The sequence below is a fragment of the Lates calcarifer genome, linkage group LG15 (genome assembly GCF_001640805.2).
Source record: "Lates calcarifer isolate ASB-BC8 linkage group LG15, TLL_Latcal_v3, whole genome shotgun sequence".
Taxonomy (NCBI): domain Eukaryota; kingdom Metazoa; phylum Chordata; class Actinopteri; family Centropomidae; genus Lates; species Lates calcarifer.
This window is the reverse complement of record NC_066847.1, coordinates 23,399,777-23,409,350: the sequence shown is the minus strand read 5'-3', so window position 1 is coordinate 23,409,350 and position 9,574 is coordinate 23,399,777.

Here is a 9,574-nt window from a genome sequence, read left to right as displayed (position 1 = left end):
GAGTCGAGTACTGGGTTGTTCTGTGAAAGTGTGTATTCGTATTAGCGTAAAACTCCACTGACATCCTGTTAATCATATTAATTGAATTTAAAGCAGGGCACCCAGGTGCTTCAATGTAATTTGATCATGTATGAAGGGCTTCTTGAAATTTCACTCAGCACAGAACCCTGAGGATCATTTTAATTACCAACAAAACAAGAGAAAAAATTTGATTATAACAAGAAAAAAAATATTTGTTTGTCAGTCAAGGTTACGCATGAGAATGCTGAAGTTAAATATCACATTTGATGCTAATATCAAGATCCTTTTCCTAATAAGAACAAAAAAAGGTCCTTTTCTGACACTGTAGTAAGTGCTGGGACTCAAATTGCCTGTAGACAAACTGCGCTGTCTACACTTCCAAAACTTCTTCATGTAACTCTGTAGTAATGACTGTCTCAGCCTGCATCTGTCTGTCTGTCAGAGGTGTTATATCTCAGATTCAATTTTAGGATACCTTCGGAGCTTGATGCATCTCCCCACTGTGTTCTGGCATTTTCAACATTACAACAGTGAGCCCAAGGAAGCTGCTTCTACAAGTATTATGCAAGATGACATATTTGTTAGTGTTAGCTCCAGAGGGGCTGTGCATCAGTCAGGAGGGATGACATGTTTACCTTTCCCTTCGTCATGTTGGCAGAGCAGTGTTTTGGGGGCAAACGGAGCTAGGAAGGAAACTGTGCTGACAAGCTTCAGGCAAAAACCTTAGGTCAACTTATAGTGTGACATCTTTTCTTATCAACCTCTCAGTGTCTCCAGCTGTTCAGAGTTGAGTATTCACTACGGTGGAAATCTTCAATGTTATGTGGAATATTTTGACCTGGTATTTCACCACTCAGCAGCCGTCTTTGGGTGAATTGCTTGGGCACGAATTACAACATTCCCAATTTATGGCAACTTTTCCTTCAAGTCAGATAAATGCACATGTACACATGTCAAATATACAAAAAACACACATAAAATGCACAAAACACTTCAGACATCCAACAAAGGTGTTTGAGTGGTTGAGATCAAAGCATGTACACCCTCAAACACAAGCAACATTCATACCACATAATGAAAAGATTACATAGCTGTGCCTCAGAAAAATACTTAAAAGTGTGATAATGACAAGCCTGTTGACTTATTAATGGATTTCATGTGGTAGGTGCACCATGTCAGGGAAGCAGTTACCTGTGTTTATCTCCTCCCAGTGAGCAAACAAACACCATGAAAGCAAACTTTCCACCCTCTTGATGTTGAGATTCTGTTTATGCAGTGTGGTGTGTGAATAATTTCTACAGTCATCAACCTCTTATTTACACAAACAAGTCAGATTCACACAGCTGCACAGCTGCAAAGCCTTTGCAAATCAACTGGTTGAATATTAGGATATTCGTTTTATTGTTTCTCAAAGTGGATTCAGTTTTGAATGCACAGGTGCCGTTATGAATTGATGCTGTTGTGCACCCATGACGAATAAATGACTTGTTTCACTTGCTTTATCTGTATTAAATATCTATTGTGAACATTTAGAGCAACTATGTGCACAAGACATAAAAGAGTCAGCAGCTGGCAGGCACATTCTTTTCCAACAGAATTACTAATTATGCTTCAACAGCACGGTAAAGCTGATGTACTCTGTCTTCACACACATGCGCACACTCCTACAAACCTCGAGTCTATTTCAGATTTTTTTTTTCACATAGAGAGGTGTGTTAAAGCATCATATAGCACTTCATTCCACTGTGCTTTTAGTGATCACTCTCAGTTTCTCTAGTTAATTATTGATCTGAGCAGTGTTTAGAGCCGTGAATAATTAACATGCCAGTGTTGTCGCTGTCAGAGCAGTAGTGATCACAGCAACATGTCAAAACAACATTGAGAGAAGTCTTAAATTATGCAGCGCTGCAACTGCGCTCATTTAGGTGTTCTCTGACCAGTTTCTACTGTAGCAGTAAAGGGCTGCAGGCAAATGGACAACACAACACAGAACATGTAGTAATGCACTACAACAAAACGAGCTATACAGTATCAAGTTTAAACAATATTCAGAGTGCTTTATAACAATATATATATATATATATATATATATATATATATATATATATATATATATATATATATATTGCACACATTTACTGACAACTGAAGTTCTTCCTGTGTATTTAGTAGCACATTTTCACAGTTTTTGACACAAGCCCATCCACCTTCCTGAGTCTATACCTGAGTCTAATATAGTTAATGCTCTGTTAACCACACTCAAGAGTAATAATGATACGCACGCAACACAATCGCTCTCCTAGACATTAAACAGGTCTTATACTCAGCCATTATGCTTCTGATTCAACCAGGCTGAGTCTACCTTGGACAAATTAAGTTTACTGACATAGTGTACTAGCTGCTTACAAGAGTACAATAGCAGCCAGAGTTATTTGGCTCGCCACAGTGGTGATTAAGCCGTACTTGGAAAAGAACATTTGAGACTAAATAGTTTGAGTGGGATGACAGTGAGACACGTAAAACTTTGAGTTTATGTCAGTGCCACAGTTTCCTTCCTGAAATCTCTTAATTTGTGAAGACGACTTTGTTCTACATACAGAATTTGCTTCAAGTCATGTTTTAAAAATAATTTCCTGTGCAGATACTTAAAGAAAGCTCAAGGCATGATCTAAACTGAGGATGCAGGAAAATAAAGTTGCACATGCTGTCATGTAATTAGTAGTGTTGACGATTATTTCCTGGATCAAACTTGGAAGCACTTTAAGCACACAACTCTTTTTGTTTTGAGCCATGGTAAAGTCAAAGAAATAGTGTCACTGTAACAGCATGATGACTAAGAAGTCCAGAGTTTATTTTTGTCATTATGTCCTGACTATTAATAACGAAGCTTTCAAAGCTTGATTTGAAAAATAGTGTTGGTACATAACGGTAAATGAAGATAGGACGTAAGAGACCTATAACAAGTAATGTTCCTTTTCTATTTAAATTAAAAAATGGGCAAAGTACAAACAAGCTGAGACACACGCAGCTGTTATTTATACTGTTATGTTACTGAATGCTGTTCCTCTCTCATGACAAAGATTTTTCTGTCAGGCGAACACAATTTATAGTGACACACTGATTTATCTCTCATTTCATGTACGACCAGAACATTGGATGTTGACACTGATCATTTATATGAACATCAGCAGCTCTGTCTGCTGACAGCTATCAGCACTGACAGTCCTGAAGACGCTTTATCCTGAAATGGAAATCAGACAGCTCTGAGAGCCATCATCCTCCTGCTTGTTTCACTCCCCCCAAAGGAAACATTTAATGACATAGCAGATTGTTCTCACCATTTACTTTGAATATGTTTTAAAATTAAAGTAGTCACAAAACTTTTTTCTCTAATTTTCCTCTTTGTAATTACAGCAAATAAGATGTTAACCATACGCAATATAATAATTTTCCAAAACACATTCATAATCCTAGATTTAAAAGTGCTTTTGTTGTTTTCTTCTCATTTAAAACTATTTCTTTTCTGATTGGCATAAAATGTGTTTAGTGTCTCTCAGTACAGAATGAATGAGTTTGATGAATTAGTCTAAAAACAAGAGGCATTATCTAAACTTGTACCAACTCTTCCAGAATTGGTTGATGCATCATGAGTAATCAATGTTGCCTACGCCAGTAAACCAACCTACACAGTGTGTGCCAGTTTGCGCGTGGGGGATCAGAGGGCACTTCTTGGCATTTACTTTTTCCCACAACTTCCTTCCCCTGTGGTGAGTGCACTTGTCTTCTGCAGGGCCTCTGAGTAGGTTGTACAGTACTCTGAAGTGGCAATGTCAGATCAGTTTTCTTTTTTAGATATCTTCTATTAGCTCAACATTGTCAAACTCTGAAAAGTCTCTGCAAAGACTTTATACTTACACTCATGCAAATGAAATTCCTTCCTCCTAAAATGTCTTATATAGGTTAAAGATTGTAAATCCTGCCCCCCTCAGTTGCTTTTGCTAACAAGCTTTCTGTTGCTGCACTTATACAGTTAAATGATAATGAGAGCAGATTTACCACTCCAAATTCTTTGTAATTTTTGAAATAATGGCTTCTTGGTTTCAGACAATGGTAAACAAAAGCAGGGTTTAATATTTTCCAGCCCTTTATGCTGGCTATAAATGATAACTGTCTCTGGCAGATCTTATCAGCCGTAGCTAGCTATCTGATTAACCTAACATTAACTCCACGTGGTTGTTGAAAATGCTGCCTCTGGCTGAATTTTTATTGTTTCCAGCTAACTTGATTTAAAATAAGAATCTTGTAAAAGAGGTCTTAAATATGTGCAGTAGATCATGCTAAAAGACTGAGGTGAAAGCTACATGTCCCCGGCATGTCACCCATATGATTCATGTAAGAGATAAAATTGCACTGTAGAGCTGTTTATTCCAGGCCCTTTTATGGTAAGATTAGACTGTACACTCCAATTAACCACTGTCAGCTGCTTGGCTTACATACTTTTAAACAGCATTTTTCATTTTAAATTTACAAGTTGAAAGATTTTTAAGATTGCCACTACCTGATTAGTGCTTAACCTTCCCTAAAACCAATGCAGAGCAGGTTTGAGTCACTAACATTGCAGTGAACTCTGATAGAGTTGTGCATTTGTAGCAGACATTACAGAAGACTGTGCTTTCCCCCTCATATTTTAGGTTTTGGAAAGACTTTAAAAAATTAAAAAAAGAAAAAAAGAAAAAGAAAAAGAAATGTCCCTGAAATGTTTATTACAGCTATTTATAGTATTTGAATGCCAGTTTCCTCTCAAGAGAAGATAATCATGGGGAAAAAAGTGGTAAAAGAGTGAGAGGATCCATATGTCCACTGTGTATACTATATTCCCCATCGATATATAGAGGAGAAATAAACACATGGTTCCCAGCGGTTTGCTTGTGCCAGGCCTGCTGGTTGTTGGCAGCACAGATGTTTGAGTGAGGGGAGTGAGAGTGAAGCAAAGAGACCATCAGCCCAACCACCAAACTCTGCACACTGACATATGGACTGCCTGTCAATTGCAATTATTAATTTGATATTTCCCAGCCCCAGGACCGTGGCACAACATGCTGCCCAGAGTCAGTATAATCAAATTACCGAGGCATAAGTAATGGCTGGCCATACACCACTGCTTCCCCTGACTCAACTTTTAATTCTGGCTCTGGCTCTGTGGGTAAAAAAAGGATATATTTGGATTGATAACTGCAGACAGTGCTCCAGAGGGGTGTGTTTATTGCTTGCTCGGCAGGATGGATGCACACATTGTTTTGGGTGCAGTAACCATTGCTTTAGGGATGGATTTTACAGTTGAATTGAGTTTAGGGTAAAAATTAGATTCCTAGATGGGTCCACTTAATTCTCTGGCTCTGGCAATATCCTGGAACGAAGAATAAAACAGGCAAACACACAACTGGATGAATCTGGTGTGCCAGGGGAGAAAGTTGTGTGTCCCGTACAAGCATGGGTAAGGGCCCGTAGGCTGGGGTGGTGGATGGACAGATAGTACATCGAATCTTCATGGAGGAGATTGGATGTACTTTAATAGCTTAATAGCTCTTAATAGCTCAAAAACACTGGCACAAGATGTAAAAAAAAAAACATAAGCAATAATAAAGGAAATTAAACTGAATTCTTGCTGTATGTAGAATTTGTTCAGGGGAAGAATTGAAATGTTGATTAACCTCCACAAATGGTCCTTTCCTGTGGAAGAATAAAATGCAAAAGTAGATCAAACAAAGGTGTAACATGAAATACAACAGACATTGTTCTATGTCTTTCACAATTATTGTGCCATAATCAAACGAAAAGCATATTATTTGTTATTATTTAGTGTTTTGTCTTTAATAATTGAATAAAGTGTTGTACATTGTGACATGAAAAAGAGGGAGTGTGTATTGTATTTCCCTTCATTTCCTCATCAGATTTTTTTTATTCTATCAGTATTACAACTACAAGGATACTGTAACTTCTCTTTTGAAGTTATTACAGAAAAAAAAACAACAAAAACATCTGGAAGTAGGACAATGATAACGTAAATGAATCACTGCAGGTATTTCGGAAATCTCTTCACAGGACATCACCTGAGATCTCACATGTTAGCTTTGTTCTGCTAGATTAATTCCAATCAATATTAATTAGTGCTAATCAATGCTATGCAATCTTTTTCACCCTCAGAGGACTGGACCATACTAATGAAATTAATGAAGTGCAATCTTTGAGACTTTGGTCTTTGGCTTCTGGTATGAGCTTTAAGAGTTTTTGAGTAGAGTACAGTACTAACATAACAGTACACAGCTGTGCTTGGGGATGGCATGATTTATGGTTCTCTTTCCCCTTTGAGGGTGCATTCTCCTGACTAGAGGACAAATATTTATTGTATTAAGCCATATGCTTTTTGATGGAATTTAAATAAAGCCCAGCAAGGAGGGGCACCAATCAGAGTCAACAGATTAGCAGGGGACTACAGAAAATACACTGTGTGGTTTCTTTGAGAATTGCTAATTCACATTTGACTGCCAAGGACATTACATGCAGACCATCCTTGAGGGAAAACTCCCCCTTAAAAGTCTTGCCTGCCTAGAATTTCATTTTCCTGCAATAAGGTTTATCAATAATTTGTTCAAGCATGCCCTGCTCTGCAAATGGAGTGATGATTACTTGTGCAGACTTCTAATTGCCTTGTAAATGAGAGCAGAATTACCAATACATCAACTTGGATTCAATGAACTGTTTGTTTGCTCAAAACCACTGAGTCTAGACAAAACAAATAAGAACTTTTGCAAAAGGTCCAGCTGAAAGGTTGTGTAAAAGAAACCATATTTGACAGGCACAGTAATTGTATCATAACAGTTCAATATAAGTTCTTGTCTTTGCTTGTCAGTAAAAATTTCCTTTGATAGGGATAGATCAATGTCAGCCCGATAATTCCATCAGTGGCTTCAAAACACATGAAGCCAGTGACATTATTTCTAACATATTGCTTGCCTGTGAGTGTGAGTAGCACCCTGACAGGGTGCTAGACCCTCTTCACAGCTTGTTCCTGTTCATATCATTTGACAGTAGCATCTGCTGCCATGGAGGTACGCCATACTATACATCTGCAGATTATTCTCTCGTTTTACCAGTCTACATTTAAAACTATAAATTCAAACAATCCCTATCCCTGTTGTTATCTGAACAAAAAATAGATAGATAGATATAGAGTGTATTCTTCATTTTAGTGGTGTAAATAAAAACAGCAAGCAACTTCACCAGACTGCTTGTGGGAAAAAATACTTTAAAAAAGGTAATAGGCGATATGAGTTCTACTGACTTTAAAATCAATTCTAAAAGATACGGTGTAGTGTATAAGTAATGGGATGATGTGATTGCTTCTTTGCAGCTTTCTGCATTCACTGTAATTCTTCAGGAATTCAGTAAAGGCAGAATTGCAGTAATCTAGGCCTCTTATTTTAATACAGACAAGCATTCCAGCATCACACTGAATTAAAGGCACCCACTGAAGTGTTATGGTGCGATGTTTTTATGTGTATAGGTCCCTGTTTTGTTTGTACCATGTACATGTCCGTGAAGGCAGGCAATGCAAGCACACAGGCAGAGAGACTGACATCTTGCCATGGGTTTCACATTATTCTGCTGACTGACAGATGAATGTATTAACGAACAAAGAGGCCTAACAGTCAGCAAACAAAAGCAGCGAGGACGAAGACTGACAGCAAATAAACATATTGAATAAATCAAGAAAGGAAATACATTTGACATGTTTGTTGAGTTGGTGAGAAACACTAAATGTAAACAGACCTTTTGTTTGTTTACAAGAAAACTACACAGGGCACCTTTAATTTTTAAATGCGAAAATTACGAGTAGTGCAGTGATTCAAACAGCTATCTTACTGCTTCTCATGAGATAAGACACCTTACATTATCATACATCAACAAGGTGTGAAACCAATGACCTCTGTTCTACAGCAGTGAATGAGTGGTAAAATGAGTGCTAAGCAACAGTCTCCTCTGTCTGGTCTTGGAAAAGCCCTGCACAAACAGTCATGCTTTCATCCAAACAGCTATAAAGACGACACCGCCTTCCAGATTCCTGGCAAGACCAAATCCATGTGACAATTTACTGCATTTCAACACCTCCCACACAAAATAAACAATAAGAATAAATAGGAACACAAGCTCCTATAACATATTCTGTGAGGACTGGTGTCCATTTGTATTGGCAATCCTAAAAAAAACAAAAAACAGCTTTGCTGCAGGTGCAGGGCTTTCTTAAGTTTTACTCCAGTCATTCTTGTTCCTTATTCCAACAGTGGGATTTGTGGTCCTGCAAATAAAATACACATAATGAACATTGTAAATAATGGCGACGTATGCTCCAGTGTGTGTGCAATTCATTATTCAGCTGTGATTCATCTGTCTCGGTCAGACTAAACCCTGATTTCCTGTCTTGTAAGCACCTGGGAAGGGGGTCTCTTTTTAATGGAGGTGACATTTGTCATCGGCTGATGTGATTGATTAAAGTGACGAGCTCTCATCGAACAGCGCTCCTCGCCCATATGTGCTTCATTCTGGGTGCAGCGCTCCTTCCTCTTCTTTGAGTGAGAGGTAAAGTGCTGCACCGGCACCATCTGCCGAGCCGTGTCAGGCCCTCTGCACAAGTGTAAAGGTTGAATTATTGAGATAGGGACATGTTGTTCTCCAGACACTGGTACCTGATGATAGTGCGCAATGTGAGCTTGGGTTGTTTACAACGAAGCTCGACAAGGCTCAGAGAGGGAGAAAGATACAGACATGCAGGCTGAAGTAATGCTACTTTGTTTAAACTGCAGTTGTACAGTATTGCTAGTGTGGGAAGAAAACCAAAACAAAAATATATATTTTCAGTGTTTCAATCTCACTCCTGAGACAAGTGTTTCCCTTTGGAGTGCCTGTAAACTGTTTCTCATGTAATTAATTCTGGTGTGATCTCCCCGCCCCTGCTGATTTCATTTGACCAAATTCTGTAGTTTGAACAACATGGCCGCTGCTGTTTCACTTGGACATTTGAGCCCAGGGGAACAGACAGGGACAGCAGAATGGAGAGGACTCCGTGCTGCGACAGTAAAACACCTGGGGGGGCAAAAAGAATCCTGTACTTGTTCGTAATAGGCGCTTAAATAGTAAATACTGTTGAGGCGAAAAGGCTTGAAGTGGTTGCAGTCCAGACAAGCCTCGAGCATTATCATATTATCTGCTGAGAGAGACTCTCTTCCCCTCTGATTTCATGAAATGAATGTCAGAATTAATTTTTATTTCACTTTGACTGTTGCCTTAGAACAAGTACTAAGCCTGTTAAGAGAAAATCCTCCTGATGAGGAACACGTACCACTTAACTTCATGTAAAGCCATACCAACAACTTGATGGTTTTCCTTCAGAGAGAAAATAAGTAAACAGTAAACCGTATACAAAGACCCACATCTTAACTGTGGGCAATGTGAGATATGGTAATTTTGCTGTAGCTTTTGATTTGTCTCAGTCCTT